This window comes from Pinus tabuliformis, chromosome 8 (genome assembly GCF_031772625.1).
Source record: "Pinus tabuliformis cultivar Carrire ecotype Pingquan chromosome 8, CPIR1, whole genome shotgun sequence".
Lineage (NCBI taxonomy): Eukaryota > Viridiplantae > Streptophyta > Pinopsida > Pinales > Pinaceae > Pinus > Pinus tabuliformis.
The window spans coordinates 489,886,441-489,905,170 of NC_142294.1; positions in this window are offsets into that span (position 1 = coordinate 489,886,441).

Below are 18,730 nucleotides of genomic sequence, written 5' to 3' on the forward strand. Positions count from 1 at the left end.
GTGCCAAGTACTTCGCGAACACTGGACAGTGGTCCTTGTCATGCCCTTAGCCTTTGCATTTTATGCACCATACTTCCTCCCGTACCTCCGGCTGAGTTGTCCTATCTTGTTTCAAACTTTGCATCTCCAGACACAGATTTTGCAATTGCGCATGGATTTGTTGGACTCCCAACCCAGGGTCTTGTATAGGGGTCTCATGCAATCTCATTGCCATCTCCAATGCTTCGACCTGGGTGGAAAGTTTTTGCTGTGACAGTGTCGTCCTTAAGTGTGGCATAAGTGAGGCCACAAACCATGCGCGATGTTGTGCATCTGTTAATGTCATATTGGCTTCGCAGATCGTACTCTTTAGCCTTTGGTCCAGATCCCAGGGGGTCTCGCCCGGGAGCATCGCGATCTCCTTAAACCCGATGATTGATTGTGTCTCTTATTTTGGCCTGCTAAATTCCCTATTCAGCACGGTTTGGATCTCTGCAATTCCTGCGTTCGGGTGGTCATTAGAATGCTTGATATACCACGTTAATGCGCGATCCTGCAACACGTTCACTAGCGTAGCCTTTTTAATATTATCATCCATGATGCCCTATGCTTCCCATATTGCTCTTACCACGAACCAGAATTGGTTCGGATCTTCATTTCCTACTCCTTTAAACACCGGCAGTTTGATCGCACTCGCCATACTGAACTACGGTGGTGGCAGAGGTGGAGTGGGTGGAGATGGAGGTGAGGGGGGTGAAACGGGTGGTGGTGTGGGTGGGGGTGGTAAACGTGGAATTCTTTGTCTTATCAAACTGACCGTGCTTCTTGGAGAAACTTTCGCGAGCTCCTCCTCGCTTTCCCGCAAGGGTGAAATTAAGGGACTGTTTTCCAACTCCTCACTACTTTCGCTTCTGTAGATCTTCCCGCTTCGCATAGTCCCAAACATTAATTTATTTGTATAACCCGCTTTTCACACAATAGCATCTTAATATAAGTGTTTAAAGATTTAATATACTTACCTCGCAGTCCCTTGAGAAAACGTCACTCTACCTCACTGTAGCTGACGGTCGTGTCTATCATGAATTCAGTGATAAATCCTCCTATTATTCGGTCGAGCCAGTGGTCCACAGCTCACGCTACATTATCTTCTGATGCTTCTAGTTTGCATACTAATTCCGGAGTCCACACTATTGGTTTTTCGAGCCTACACCTTCCCTGGCTGTCTGCTAACTTTGCGATCCACTCATACAGCTCAGAAGGAAAGGATGCAAAGAAAATTTCATGGATTTCCGTGTACAAGTAGCGCTCCAACCATTGTTCCTTAGATACTCGCAGATTTCTATTTTCTTGTGCTGCGAACTCGTGAATCCTCTTGTCCAACCACTCTTCAATTTCTTTCTTCATTGGGTTCTAGTGGCACGAAATCAGACATCCTTTATGCAGATCCCGGTCTTGGCAATGGAACCATTTGTTGGCTTGTATGGGCCTGACCCAGGTTTAGAGGTGATTTAGCCAAGCAAATCCCAGTACTACTGGCCCTTTCGGTAACAATCCATGGAGCGCGGACTGAGGTCTCACCCGAAGTAGTATGGGAGGGTGCTAGAACCAGGTTTTTGCACCCTGGGATGTCTGATGGGCTTCTAGAGGTTCGCAGTCTAACCCATCGCTATGCGCACTTGCTATTCCTTCGCAACCCGTGCTATTGTTTCCGCGCAGCCCTGCTCGGGGCATGACCCATATAATACCCAAGTTCCTTGCTAATTAACTAATTACTTAACTTGTGTGTGTAAGATTTATGGTTATTACAACATATTCAACAATCATATCAGTGCGCGCGATACATAAACTAATATAAACATAAAGAAGATAATGCACAACAAATACACAGAAATAAGAATCAACTTCTCTTTATTAATCTTCAATCCCGATTACAGACTCGACACCACCCTGCGCACTCAGCTGCAGGGGTCCGCGCACTCAGTTGCGGACTCTACTAGGCCTCTGCGCACTCAGTTGCAGAGCCTCTTCCTACTACTACGACCCAATACACTTAGAATCCTACTCTAAGCTTGAACCATTCGTTCGCTACTCACTATATTATCTACTATCTTTTCAACTTAGAGCCTTGCTCTATTTATACAATCCCATGGTCCACGAACCATGGGTAGGTGGACATGAATTTACATTACATTACATTACATTACTTTAGGGTGGAAAACCCTATGAATTAACCTCTACTTCGTGCTCCACGTCCGTAGTTCACGGAGTCTTACAAAACCTTTGACCAAAACTTGGGCTTTGAGCCCCAAAACCTGTTGTGGGGGGATTCCATGCCAACAGTGCTCAAATTTTAGACTCGATTATTAACAACTAAAAAACTTGGGTTGTTTTTAAGGAGCATCCTAGGGAGCTTTACCCAAAGGAGGGGTAGGAGGAATAATCTTCCTCACTAAGAATCACATCCTCAACTTTAAAGTTGGCATTGGCTAGTCATCAATCAACAATGAGCCTCTAGCCTTTAAATTAATCTTATTACTTGATATTGAAAAAGGAATCACTCATCTTAAGTCATTGGGTATTCATTCCTTGTGATCCAATGGGTGAATGGCAATACTAAACTAAAAAACTTCATGTTATAACCCATCTATCAAGAAGTCAAGCATCTATGAATCATGGCTTTAAAATTCTATATATTCTCTTAGATGAATTTTTGAAAGACTATTTTAAAATGATAACCCTTCACTTTTTTTGGAATACTTTAGGAAGTAGAAACTATTTCATAAAATTTCAAATTGTTGAGAAGTGGTGCCTATATTTTATAGACTATGTTAGTGAAAAGATGGTGTGAAATTCACTAAACTGTAATCAGTGTAATAAATTTATGAAGTTTTTAACTCAATGTCAATATCATGATTAGCCTATCTTGCTTCATACTTAGACCTCTCTATCTTTTCATTTTTTTTGACCCAACACAAATAATGGAAATACCATGCATGGTATTATGCTCATGTAATTTTGTTAATCTTTAATAAAATTACTAGATTTTTTTTCTTTCATACATATTAAGTTATATAACGTACTTCACTTTTATTGTAAGGTTGTTGGAGAGAAATTTTTTAACCTTTTGTTATTTTTTAGTCTATACATGAAAACTTTGCAAACAAAACATAGGTTCTTCAAGGTCCTATAAAATTTGAAATTGTAATTGGAGGAAAGTAGATATTTTGTTAAATAACATAAACTTAATGGAAAAATATGAAAGATAGGTGTGAGATACTTTATTATTCACATGATGTAAATTTATAATACATTTGTGTGACTATTGGATTCATCTTTTATGATCTCTTGGACTCCCTTTGACTGTTCAACTTCCACACCATAACCCTTAGTGGATTAGGTGTCTAAGATTACTCCTTTTAATCCGAAGGGGTATATCTGAGTCCAAGAAGAGAGTTGTAATACAATAGTCACAACCAATGGTTGAATGTGGTCTCTGAAAAAAGGTATAAGGTGGGAGAACTTGAGGTCTCAATCGATGGTGGTTTAAGGACAATCACCAACACTGGAACGCTTAGTGTAGTTCCTGGAACTCTTCCAAATTTGGTAAGAAGCTGAAGTCTTCTGCTAGAGGAAGTGCTCCTTAATGCTTTGAAGAGGGAGACGTTCAACCTGGAAAAAGGGAGGTCTATAACTTTAAGGAAGGCCACCAATCAAAGGAACGCTTAGTGTGATTCCCGAAACTCTTCCAAATCTGGCAAGAAGTTGAAGTCTTCTACTAGAGGAAGTGCTCCTTATTGCTTTGGAGAGGGAGACCTTCAAGCTGGAAAAGGGATGTATGTAACCTGTGGTGGTTTAAGGAAGATCACCAACCATAGGCATGTTTAGGGGCTTCTATGTCTCTAGATACAACTTTGAATCTGGGTATCGTTGTCTCTAGATGTACGCTCAGGAGGCAGGTTTAGGTTGTGGCTCAGGCTTGCTTGATGTATCTGTGAAGCTTGTAGATGACAATTAGTTCCCCCCCTGTCAGATACAAGGTGAGAAGATGAAGAGATCTCAACTGCAAGACTTTTCAATATTCAAGAAGAAATTCTGACATATGAATGAAATATATTCTTGCCTGTTGAAACCCATTGCCAAGAAGCGATCCATCCAAGGTGAATCTTTGTTCTTGCAGGAGGTTTATTTTTGAAGATTTTGTTTGAAGAATGAGTATGCTAACCACAATGCTTGCATGGATGAAGATAAAAACAATGGTCTTTCACACGACCAACTTGGTCACTGATCCAGGTGGTTATTGGTGGCCACCCACCAATTCCACTTGCACCCCCACCATTGTTTCTTTCAGTTTTTCAGTTTCCTTAATTGTAGCACAGTTTACTATTTTTAGTAGTTTTTCAGGTCCTGAACTTCTGGAGCCGTTTTGAGGCCCTAAACGACATTTTTTGGGAAAACTAGGAGGAACATTATAGACTGATGTGTCTCATCCAAAAGTTGTATTCCTTTGATAGAACTTTCTAATGAGGTATTGTGTGCGTCAAACGGAGATTGTATGCCAAAGTTACGACCCTGGGAAGTTGATGTACCAATTTACCCAAACGGGGCCCATAGTTTGGCGCTTCATCTCCTAAGGTTAGGTTTTTGGATGTTTTGGGTTTTCCGTTGTTTCTCAACAATAATTAGACCTTCGAGCCTCATTGTAAGACAGTTTAGAGGCATGTAGCCACCACATCTCTCCTCAAAGATAAGCTACCATCACCCGAGCTAGTTTATTTCCATTTATGTTTATAAGAATATTTCAGTATTTTACATTAATGAAATGAAGTATTATTTATGTTGCATCTCTGTATTTATGGTTATCTCTATAATTTGTTGCGTTCCTGTTTAAATCTGGATCAGTGGTATCAGAGCGGTCTGCTCTTTCTCTGTTTTTCTTTGCATGTCCTTAACGAGGTCGGGATATAAGGAGTTAGGGATTAAATTGGTCAAACCTTTGCAAGACCAGCCTCGCAAATCCCGACGGCCTCCCATGGCGGATGAAAAGAAAGACGAGGGGGCAAGAGATCCTATCAAAATCTTGCTTGAAGAGGCCCTCGAGCGGCAAAGGAATGCGATGATGGACACATTTTCCCAGATCCTTCAGCCGCTGCTGAGGGGAAACACATCTACTTCCAATAGCTACTCTGGAAGCGCCACACCCTTCAAGGTACAAGTTAATTTTGACATTCCCATATTTGAGGGTTAGATAGATGCAGACGTTGTAGATAAATGGCTAAATCTACTAGAAGGGTATTTTTCTGTTCATGATTTTTCCAACCACGAAAATATTACTTTCGCTCTTGTCAAAGCTGCCCCCCACGTCAAGGACTGGTGGGAAACCTACTGCAAGCAGAAGGATGAAAGTACGGCCTCACTGTTTTTCAGTCGCACCCACTTGGAATTCATTCCAGAATGCCATTAAGGAGCAGTACTACCCTGTCAGAAGCTATGAGGATAAATACATAAAGTGGACCATGCTACGACAGGGAAGGGACCAAGACGTGCCATAGTTTACCAATATTTTTCATACCCTTCGCACAAAGTTGGGTATCAAGGATTCTGAGCTGCATTTGGTACTCAAATATTGTGGTTTCCTACACTGGTACATCCAGGACGAGATGGAGTTCTTGGACATCTCCTCGCTTGACATGGCGTACCGATATGCTGTCAAGATCGAGCAGAAGTTTAAACAGAAGAAGCGAGACTTTGGATCTGCAAATTCGAAGCAAGGGAAAGGTGCCCCCAAACTATTGAACAAAGGACAAAGCCAAGGCGGGGTGGCCCAGGACAACCTGCCAAAGCTGCAAGCAAAGAACAACACCACAAAGCCAAAGAAGGACACGGGAAAGTGGTGTGAGTTCCATAAGAGCTCCACTCACAACACAAGTGAGTGTCGGGCCAAGAAGTCACTAGTGGTCAAGCTAAAGTCTTCGGAATCAGATGCATGTTTAACTCTAAGTCAGAACCCAATAAGGGGAATGATAAAGGGAAGCAGATTATCGATGCGAAGCCCAACGCCACCGTTGCCAGCACGAAGATCCAGAAGGAGGAACCCAAAGATCCAGAGGAGGAGGAGCGCCTCTTCCACTCCTAGATGTGGGTAAAGCGATCCTCGCTACAGTTCATTGTTGATAGCTGGAGCCAAAAGAACCTCATTTCAGCAGAGGTCGTGAAGCAGTTGGGCTCACAGACCACAACACATCCACAACCGTATACCATCGGGTGGCTTCACCAAGGACGGGATCTTCACGTGAGCCAACAGTGTCACCTTCCATACAGCATCAAGCCCTTCACAGATGAGGTATTGTGTGACGTTGCTCCCCTTGATGTTTGTGATGTGTTATTAGGCCAACCATACTTGTGGAAGCGACATGTTGTGTATGAGTCAAGGCCTCGTGTTGTTATTGTTACTTTGGGAAATAAGTTGTACATGATACCAAAGGTAGCACCGCCTACCGCCATCTCTTTCATTACCGCAAAAAAATGCAGTAAGCTCATTTCCAGAACTAGGAAATTTGTTTTCTTGATGATATGCCCTCAAGGAAAGAAGAAGATGGTGGCCACGACCTCCAGGCAGGGCTCCTTCGCATGATAACTACATATGGGAAAGGTCGTGGAGGAGTATGAGGACATCTTCAACTCCCCTGTAGGGGTTCCTCTGCACTGTCAGATCAAGCACTCCATTGATCTGACCCTAGGTGTGCTAATACCCAATGGACCAATCTATTGGCACTCCGTTTTGGAGAACAATGAAACCAAGAGGCAGATTCAGGAGTTGTTGCAGAAAGGTCACATCCGGCCGAGTTCATCGCCCTGTGGGGGGCTGATCGTATTGGTACAGAAGAAGGACGGGACTTGGAGACTCTATATTGGCTATCGGGCACTGAATAAGATCATTGTTTGGAATAGGTACCCGATCCCACAGATTAATGACCTTCTAGACCAACTGAAGGGGGAAAATATTTTAGCAAGATCGATTTGAAGTCAGGATATCACCAGGTACCAATCGAACCCTCCGATGTGTGGAAGACTGCCTTCAAAGCCAAGGAAGGCCTTTTTGAATGGTTGGTTATCCCTTTCGGGTTGACGAATGCTCCTACAACCTTCATGAGGCTAATGGATGACATCTTGCGGCCATTCACCAACTCATTTGTAGTGGTATACTTCGATGACATCCTGATCTTCAGCCAAATTTGAGAAGAGCACCTCCACCAGATTCGACAGATTCTCCAAACACTATGGCAACACAAGTTATGTGCCAATTTGGAGAAATGCACTTTTGGCATCACCCAAGTTCAGTATCTGGGATACATTATTGATGAATGGGGGGTGCATGTGGATCCAGCCAAGATCCAAGTCATTTGGGATTGGCCATCTCCTATCACTCTGACAGAGCTCCACAGCTTTCTAGGTCTTGCCAAGTTCTACTGTAGGTTCATGTTGGGGTTTTCTCATATCACTTGGCCCTTGAGTCAAGTCACCAAGGGAAGAGCAAAATCAAAATTCTTTTAGTTTGAATCTCAACAAAAGGCATTCACAGAGTTGAAACATCACCTCTGCTCGGCACCAGTGCTTGCATTGCTAGACTTGCAACAACCATTTGAGATCGAGACAAATGCCTTTGATTATGCTATTGGGGTAGTCCTTACTCAACACGAGCATCTAGTGGCATATCAAGAGTGAGACACTTTCAGACACAGTCCAGAAGTATCCCACTTATGACAAAGAGATGTATTCCATTGTGCAGGCCTATTGACAATGGAAGCATTACATTTTGGGGAAGGAAATGGTTATCCACACAGACCATCGACCCCTGTAGTTCATACAGACCCAAGGGAAGTTGCAGAATGATCGCCATTAGAAGTGGTCAACATATCTGCAATAGTTCCATTTGAATATCAAGTATAAGAAGGGCAACACCAATAATATTGCATATTGCCTCAGTCGATCACTGATCATGGCATTAACCACCGTGCTCAACTCTTATGGGCATGAGACTTCTGATTGGCCACTTCTCTACAAAAGTGACCTAGAATTTGGCCACACATACCAGACACTCTTGGAGGGTCAACATGTTCTAGATTTTCACCTCCAGGATGCCCTGTTATGCCACCTGGGTCACCTTTGTGGTCCTTCAAGCGAGCATGCCAAGATGATTTGGGAAGCACACTACAGTTGGGCTACTGGGCATTTCGGGGTCAAGAAAATGGTGGCAGTACTGCAGAAGTATTTCTATCGGCCGAATCTTTGACAGGATGTTGGGAAGTACGTCAAATTCTGCACTGCCTGCTCCATTTCCAAACCGACCATCAAGAAGCAAGGCCTTTATACTCTGCTTCCTACCCCTAGTCGACCTTGGGAATCCATCTCCATGGATTACATGTCAGGCCTTCCTTATATTAAGCATGGAAACCACTGTGTTTTGTGGTCGTCGATAGGTTCTCGAAGATGGCCATTATGGCGGCCTGCAAGAAGAATATCACAACAGAAGCCACTGCTAAAGTCTTCTTTGAACGAATGTGGGTACACTTTGGGATCCCACAATCTATCATCTCAAATCGGGACAGCAGGTTCCTCAATACATTTTGGTCCAGTATTTGGTCGATGTTGGACACCAAACTCACTAAGTCCACAACCTTCCATCCCCAAACTGATGACCAGACAAAGGTTGTCAACAGGATGATCATACACATTCTGCACATGTACAACTCAAAGCATCCACACACATGGGATGAGAGCCTCCCCTATGTTCACCACAGCTATAACCAAGCTCTCCACAGCTTAACTGGCCATAACCATTTTCAGGTGGGCTTGGGATTCCAACCACTATGTCCTGTTGATGTGGCCATGCCATTTGCAGCTACTCAAGAAAATTCGGCTCATGTCTAGTTCGAAACAGATAAGGCAAACAACTTCATCGAACACATCCAACATATCCACTAGCAGGTCCACAAAATTTTGGAAAAATCAAATGCCAAGTATAAGCATCGAGATGATCAACATCGGGTGCCACACAAGTTTCAGGTGGGCGACAAAGTTTGGTTGCATTTGCAAAAGGAACGCCTTAACAGAGCCTATCGGAAACTCAGATCACTCCGATATGGTCCTTACACCATTACCAAGGTTGTGGGAGACAATTCATTTGAGCTCAGCATTCCCCCATTCCTTGGCCTACACCCAGTGTTCAATGTGGACCGCCTTCGGCCATACTTTCCACCATTACTAAACACATCTGACATTGTAGAACAACTCACACCAACAAAGTTAAATCCAGATTGCATGGAACAAGCTGCAACTGATCGGATCATGGACACACAGATCAAGCACACTCGCCAGTAGAAGATCCAACTATATCGAGTTGTCAAAGCAGGCCAACTCCTTCACCAGGGCAAGTGGCTCACTAGGGACTAAGTTCAGCACAAGTTTCCTCTATCTCATGGAGGAACTCAACGCAGTGGGGACCATTGCTTATTAAGGGGGGGGGGGAAATGATCCAGGTGGATATTGGTGGCCACTCGCCAATTCCACTTGGACCCCCACCATTATTTCTTTCATTCTTTCAGTTTCCTTAATTGTAGCACAATTTACTACTTTTAGCAGTTTTTCAGGTCGTGAACTTCCGTAGTTGTTTTGAGGCCTTAAATGATGTTTTTAGGGAAAGCTAGGAGAAACATGGGTCCATGGATTGATGTTTCTCATCCAAAAGTTTTAGTCCTCAGATAGATCTTTCTAATGAGGTATTGTGCGCGTCAAACGGAGATTGTATGCCAAAGTAATGACCCCAAGAAGTTGATGTACCAATTTACCCAAACGGGGCCCATAGTTTGGCTCTTCATCTCCTAGGGTTAGGGTTTTGGATGTTTAGGGTTTTCTATTGTTTCTCAATAATAAATAGGCCCTTGAGCCTCATTGTAAGACAATTCAGAGGCATGTATTCGCCACATCTCTCCTTAGAGATAAGCTACCATCATCCGAGCTAGTTTATTTCTATTTCTGTTTGTAAGTATATTTTAGTATTTTACATTAATGAAATGAAGTATTATTTTTGCTGAATCTCTGTATTTGTGGTTATCTCTATAATTTGTCATGTTCCTGTTTAAATCTGGATCAGTCACAATGTTGGCATTTCACATTCTGTTGTTGTGGAGGAGGAGTAGGAACTTGTAAAGATGAATTGCCTTGAAGAAACCCATCACTATGAAATTTGATGGGCTTTGAGTAATCTAGAATATGATAGGACACCTCCTCATCATATCCAAGATCTATTTTGTGTTTGTTATTGACAAAATCTTCCCAAGGTCTGATGATGGACTTGGGAAGTGCAGGATGAATTTCTGTTTCTACATGCAAATCTTCCCTTTTAGTGACTTGATTAGTTTCTGGTAGTTGATGGGAGTTTGTCTCAATATAAAAGAGAGGATTGTTCTGAACCAAAATAAGTTCATAATGATGCTTACACCGTTGTAACTCATCTTGCTGTAGTTGTGATTTAAGCTGCAAAAATTCAATTTTTTCTTGTGCATTCTGCAAACAGGTCTGAATTTCTATGAGAGCAACTTTGCTGACTTTTAATGTATCATGAGTAGTAGACAATATTATAGTTTTAGGAACTCTAATACTTCATTAATTCTTTCCATTTTCATTGAACATATCATGTGAATCTCACAAACACTTCTCGAATCTCACAAACATTGCTCCCAAGAATGAATAAATTATAGTAATCAATGCCTTCACCAAAAAATGACCGCCAAGGATGAAATGTTGGAATTGTTATACTTATATACAGAGACTTCTAGTATTACCAATGTATTTGACTGCAAAGCCTACCAGGCTCCTGATCTGAATAGTAAATCAACCAAACACTACCAATAATTATACCAACACATATAAAAATAAACCAATTAGTACCAACACAAAGGATATAACTCAACACCGACCAACTCACATCAATTCACAAGAGAGATCACATCATGTTCTTTGAATTCCAGAACTTTTGTTATAGCAATTTGTCCTCCTACTTCAATTGTTGATGCTTCACGACCTAAGATAAGGAGAGCTTTGTCCTTCAATGATATTGATCTTGTATTCCCCAAACAATCTTTTGTTCTGCCTCCAAAGGGATGGCTCCAAGATAATGATAACAAGAAACTCTAGACCTCCTTCTAATGATGACATATCTCGGTCCTTAACATAAGAAGGTTCTCGGTAAATGATTGGTTACACCCATAATTGAAAATTTCCATCCTTCAATTCTTTTATAAAAGTCAACTTTATAAAAAATGGGTAGCCCCAACTCTCCAACTTGAATCCCTTCTAGAAGCATGTAAATATCACTAAATTACAATACTATGGAGTGTCACAAAATTAGGTTTGCTTGGACAATTCACCAAATTCCAACCTGCAACCCCAGTTCACGAAATTTCGTACAGAGCTTTCCCTTTGGTTTGTGTGTATGGTTGCGGAACGAAGTCACAAGGAAGACAAAGGAGTTCAGTAGAAAAATTCAAGCGAGCTCCAAAGAGATTCAACCTTCAATGTGGGAAAATTAAACTTGCTTCAGGGATCAATCTCGATCTTCAGAAATATGCATAAACTTGGCTTCCACAGTAGGTTGGTTTAATTGCCAAGGAAATTATGAATTCAACCTACCTCAAAGCATTCAACCTTTAATAAAAGAATTTCATCCTTAATGAATAAACGAACATGATCCCTAATCAGAAACGCTTGATCACCAATGGAAATGAACTCTCATCCTTGAGGAAATATAACGCTTCAATATTCTATCAATTTATTCCCAATATTGATTTGAAACTCAACAACATATATTTCAGTTTAGCAACACGATACCACCAAGATGATGCTTTATTTCAACAACTATGATTTCGTAGACTCCTTCGCAAAGGCTTCATTCACACGGTTTTAAAAATCTGTGAGTCATGCTTCTCACCTCCTCACGTAGGCATGAGAAGAGACTACACTTCAATCATGACCTCCTTGGGCTTTTGTTGTAAAATTAATTGATTTTCACATGAAGACTATGAAGAGTTCAATGACCATATATACAATAGCGTTTAGCATTCCAATGCACTATATCTGAAATGAACCGCTTGAAGGAAACAACATATGGAAAGTAAGAACTATCTCTTCGAATGAAACTATCTCCAGAAAGGCTATATCACTACAGTTGCTCCCAACTTCGTCTCAGTTCTGTTTCTATCCATAGAGCACCATTACATTCAATAAAAAGTGAGAGGACAACATCTAACAAACACATAAACTAAGTGTTATTTGCATGGTAGAATGCATAGAGTGCAGGTCTAGCAAGGGCAACATAAATGTCATCATTGACATTTTTGAAGGGTGCAGAGAGGATTTATGACTTAAAAAATGATTCAAATACCTAATTTATCTTATCGATTTTTCGTCATCCGAGCATTAGAAAAGGAAAACAATCTAGGTAAATAATTGTATGCCACTTGTTTTATATAAGAGTCTCTAGTATAGGTTAATAACATTGGAAACAAGATTTTGTTGAAGGCAAAATGGGTGTGCATAAGATATTTTCATGGAATCAAGCTGAGTACAAAGAGGGCAGGTAACAGGTGTTGAAAAATCTCAGTTTGGGGCTTGAAAGCCTTAAGAATAAACAAAGAACAAAGGAGTTATTATGACATAAATGGTAGAGAATGCAACTAGAATTTCGCTGATGGGATATTCATTAAATGTAGGAATAATAACAACACTGTCATGTATAGAGAGGTCATAAAACCAATGACTCAAATTGGAGGAGGGTAGGTATTCGCCCACTCTGATACCATGTTAAACAACATAAGATTAATGGACATATATGAAAGATAAGCATGAGATACTTTATTATTCACATGATGTACATTTATAAAACATTGGTGTGACTCTTGGATTCATCTTCCAAGGTCTCTTGGACTCCCTTTGACTGTTCAACTTCCACACCATAACCCTTAGTGGATTAGGTGTCCAACATATTTTATTATTAAATGTGGTAAATGTTGTAAATGTGATAGGATTTAAGCTATACTTGATAAATGTCTAAGTGAGTAAATTGAATTATAGTTCAAAATTTAGTGTATAACAACATTTTTCATTCTTTTGTTTTACTTTTAATGACTGGTTCTCTTTATATGAATAAAAAAGATCCCTAATTCAATAATTTTTTGTATTATAGTAATAAAGGCATTTAATTCAACTCTTGTCTCTATATCATTCTCAATCATTTCACCCTTTTCATAATGGTAAAATGTTCTATGGCCAGAATCTTACCAAGTTTCTTATCACTTCTTCCCCCATACATGTTGTCTTCTCTAAAACCAATTATTGATGTCTTATTAAGCAAGCTAATGACCCTAATTTTATTGTTTCCACCTTTTTGTTAAATCTAAGTAAAATTCTTCAAAAAATTATTCTGTATAAGCAATGTATTGTTAGATATTAGAAATCAATAACACTTTAGTCTCATTATCAATCCATCTTTCTGATTCATAGGAAAAGGTTTGTTTGCTCAGATTTGATCTACAAACCTTTGTCCATAAGGAATTTAATTCAAAATATTTTTTTTGTGAACACAATATAGGGGAGTGCTTGCAAGCCATCTCAAATCAATCTAGTAATAGCTATTCACTTCACTAACCAGGGAATATGTCACTAAATAAGATGACCTTCTAGTAGCCAAATTTCCTCCATTCACAAAATTTGAAGAAGGTATCAAATAGCTCCATTGTTTCTCAAGGTTGTGGGATTTGAGAGAGATAATTTTAGGGTCCATATTCTAATTACCATAATTAGAGATCCTCCCAACTAACTTTTGTCGAACAAATGATAGGAATTGCACACAAAAGCATGAACTATGCTTCCATCCTCATCTATCTTCTCTTGATAAGCAGAAGGAGTTTAATAATATAGGGTAGGAAATAAGGTTGAACCCATATTTCACTTCAATAATACCAAAAAAAATAGTTCAATGTCAATCCCTGTTAGATGTATGTTATGAGGTCAAATCCTATTATTTTTTTGAATCCATCATTAGTGAAAAATTAAACAGGATAGAAATTTTAAAAACGTCCCTTCACTAGAAGAAAAATAATCCATTCTCAATTTAATTCCTAACAAATGGAAAAATTATTCCCTCTAATGATTTAGAAACATATAATATAATGTGATTATTTTTCATGTTTTTTCATTATGAAAACATTTGAGAAAATGCATGTCCATCATGGTTCTCTTTCAAGTCTATTTCTTATAAATATCTATATCTATGTGTTTTGAATAGAGCATTATGCATAAAATTATTTTTTGCAAATTTTTCTTATGCAAATATATATCAAGGAGAATAACCTCCAAGGGTGTTAATGCTTTTATTTTATAGACATCAAATTCTTCCTAGTGACAGAGAGTTTTATAAGTTTAGAAGCATGTTAAGAGTATCATGCAAAGAGTTTATGTGTGATATGATTAAGAAAATTAGTTTTGGTGTGCTAAAATTCCTTTTCAGATTATATTAAATATGCTTGAGGATTTATGAGATTGTTTGCAAGTTCAAACATGGGTTTTTAAGTGTTTTTTTATGTAATTTTTATGTGCAAATTTACAGAAACAAATGATTGAACAACAACAAATGACATACATAAACATCACTATAAACAATATAACAACAGCACATGATGAAGGAGTTCACCCCTCCTAGGCTATGTCTCCTTGGTCCAACTTCCAATGGCTTGGCCCTCTCTATTATGCTCAAAAGTGTGAATACATCAATTTACAATGCTCAGAATGCTCTGAAACCTATTCCAATGGCTCCAGAATGCCCAAAAATACCTGTGTAGCCTCTTTCTGCTCATGATTTGGTTAAAACTTGAAGAAGTTATGGTCTTTCCCAATCTTCTACTAATCGAACTGCAAATTTCCCAAAATCCGGCATCATCCTACAATTTCAACCCATAAAAGCGCTAACAGAGTGAAAATTTCGCCGAAAACCGGGCGAAATTGTCGGACAGTTAAAATGCTCGCTAATGCTTAAGTTCCAAAATTTGTGGCCACGTGGGGGCCCACATGCCTAGGGCTAAGGCCAACAGCCCGCCCCCACCGGCCAAGCCCCCACTTCTCCTCCACGGTGGTCGCGTGCACGATGATGTGACTAAGGGCCAACCCCGTGGGCTGGCCCTACTCCCAAACAACGCAACAATGTAATTCAAATAAAATGCGCAAACAGAATAGTTAAGAACTACCACTGTGGTGCATTGGTAATTGGCTATGTTATGTGTTGGGAGGTCGCGGGTTTGACCTCCGCTGCCTCTGCCCAGACTATGACCAAGTTTTTGGTGGCCTCCCAAGCTGCCACGTGGCAGCTTACGTTGGGCCACGTGTCAGCCTGTGGTTGGCCAGCCCACCAACTAATCAAAATCACATAAATTGAACTAATGAAAAGAAGCCACTTGTTAGCACCCCATTCGCTGAAGGAGCCCATTGACCAAGTCAACTTCCACATACCCTGCGTAGTTAGTGCCACATCAACAGTATGGACTGCTGATTGGGTTGTCCATTTTTTGTTTAAATTCGCTTGTTTGGGAAAGTTAACATAACTTGTTTATGGATTCATACAGAGTCTGTTTCGTGCGAAAAGAGTTGCACCAAATTTAGGATGATGAGCACTACATGGTCGTCTAGCTTCCACACCAATCCAACAACTTTGAATTTTGAGCTATTTTTTTAACACTTGATCATTCCTCCCCACTATAAGCCTTTTGGACCCTAAAAGATCACTTTCAGTTGTCCAACAGGTTAGGGTACAATTCCCTCACCTTTCCAATCTTGATCTATTTGGCCTTTGAAGGATTTTTTCCCTTGAGCCCCACTCGAAGGTAATCCACATTCCCTCATTTTGAAGACCTTGTTATTTTGTCAAGAATGGTGTCTTGTTGTAGTTCATCAAGGTATTCAGGAGAAAAATCCTCAATGGAAGGAATTTGGACATTTTCTCCTTGATCTTCTATCAAAGGAGGCTCATACAACCTTAATTTCTCAATATTAACAACATCATAAATTTGCAATATGAAGGCAAATCCAACTGGAAGGCATTGTTACCAATCTTTTCCAAAATTTTGAATGGACCATATCTAATTGGTTTCAGTTTTTTACCTTCTCCTTGGAGCCTCTCTTTGCTAATGTGAAGCCAAACTTCATCACCAACTTGGAACTTGTGATCTACACGATGCTTGTCATGCCTTTCTTTGTACTTGCCTTGGCCCTTTTCAAGTTGTTCTTCAACTATTTTTGTGTACCAATTGGATTTGTTTAATGAACCTTCTTTATTTATCTATGTCACTATGACCATTGATAGCAAACTATTTTCCAAAAATGAAATCCAAAGGAGACTTAGGCAAGTATTCTAAACATGCCTCAAATGGCAATGTTTGAGTTGAAGAGTGCTTGGCTCGGTTGTAAGCATGTTGAATATAGTGCAAATTTTCATCCCACAACTTAGGATGCTTGCTGCAATACCCACGAACAAGATGCATCACTGTCATGTTCACCACCTCTGTTTGAGCATCTATTTGTGGATGAAATGTTGTACTCTTTTTCAATTTGGTGTCCATGAATCCCCACAAGCTTGACCAAAAATTCCCAACAAAGCGAGAATCTTGATCACTAACAATGGATGTGGGCAATCCAAAATGCACCCATACATTCTAAAAGAATAACTGAGCAGTTTGTTCAGCTGTAACTTGCTTTTTACATGGCATCAAAATACACATTTTGCTAAACTTATCCAAAACTACATACAAATAATCATGACCTCTTTTTGACAATGGAAGACCTTTTACAAAATCCATAGAAACACTCTCCCACAGTCATAAAGGAACCCTAAGTGGTGTGTACAATCCTCAGTTCCTATTGTTAGGCTTACTAACTGCACATAATGAACATCCTTTAATAAAACGTGACACACTTTCAAGCATACAAGGCAAATAACAATACCTTTGTAGATGTGCCACCGTCTTACTTACACCAAAATGACCAGCAATAAGAGAAGTATGTGCCTCTCCTATGATGTTGAACCTTTCTCCCTATGGAATACAAAGATTGCCAAGATGGTACAACAAGTTATCATGCAAATGTTAATCCAATTCCTCTACTTGGTTACCTTGACTCAAGCTTGCAGAAACATCCTGAAAGTCATTGTCTAATGCATATTTCTCAATATAACTTTCATGCAAAATAGAATTATGCATGAGTAAAGTAGATGCACTAATAATATGCCTAGAAAGCATATCAACAACTTTATTCTAGATACCTTTCTTATACCTTATTACCAAGTGGAATTGTTGAAGAAAACCCATCCATCGGAAGTGCCTTGATTGATGCAACTTTGATTGAGATTGCAAGTATTGCAATGGTTGATGATCAGTGTGAATGATTGTTTCCTTACCCATCAAACTTAGTGTTTCCACTTTTTCCTACTTTGCACCAATGCATATAATTCCTTGTCATATGTAGGATAGTTAATCACTACACCGTTGAAATTTTTTGAATGAAAATAGATTGGCTTACCATGTTGCATGAGGACTGCACCCAAGGCATAGTTAGTAACATCAATCTGAATCTCAAATGATTGTCTCAAGTCTGGAATTGCAAGTACTGGAGCTGAACTGATCTTTTCCTTCAATGCATCAAAGGCCTTTTGTTGTTTTCATCCCCACTGAAAAAAACCTGTTTCACACTTGTCAATGCATGCAAAGGAGATGCTATAGAAGAAAAGCTAGCGATGAATTTCCTCCAATATTGGGTTGCTCCAAAAAAACTTCTTACGTCAGTAACTGTCCTTGGCCTTGGCCAATTCAAAATGACATAAAATTTGGATGAATCTATATTCAACTCACCTCCTCCAACAATATGACCCAAGTAAACTAAAGAAGTTTTTCCAAACTCACACTTTGACATCTTTAAATACAACTGTTCTTTCTTGAAGACATCAAGTACTTTTCTCACATGCATGACATGTTCATCAAGAGATTTATTGAAAATTAAGATGTCATCTAAGTAGACTATAACAAACTCATCAAGAAATGGCCTCAACACATCATTCATCACACACATGATGGTAGCATGAGCATTACATAAACCAAAAGGCATAACTAGCCATTCAAACAAAACTTGTTTTTTTTTTTTTAATGTTGTCTTCCAAACATCTCCTTAAACAATTCTAATTTGATGGTAGCCACTCATTAAGTCCAACTTATTAAAATACTTTGGATCTTTCAATTGATCAAGTAAATCATCTATTATAGGCAGTGGGTAACGATTCTTTACTATAATCTTGTTCAATGCACAGAATTCCACACACATGCACCATGTTCCATCCTTCTTTGGCACCAAAACAATAGGTGAACCACATGGCGAAGAAGATGGCCTGATGATCCCTTTATCCAACAACTCTTGAATTTTCTTTTTAATTTCTGCACTTTCCATCACTGACATCTTGTACATGCCAATGTTGCAATTGTATCTCATGTTGGATTCCTCTCTTGGGAGGCAATCCTTTTGGTTCCTGAAACATCTCATCATATTGGTTAACTACATCAACCAATTCAGATTTCAATTTTGAATCACAACCTTTAAAATCTTCATTATCAACATCATTCTTGGGTTTGATCATTAGAAGCACAAAATTCTTGCTTGAATT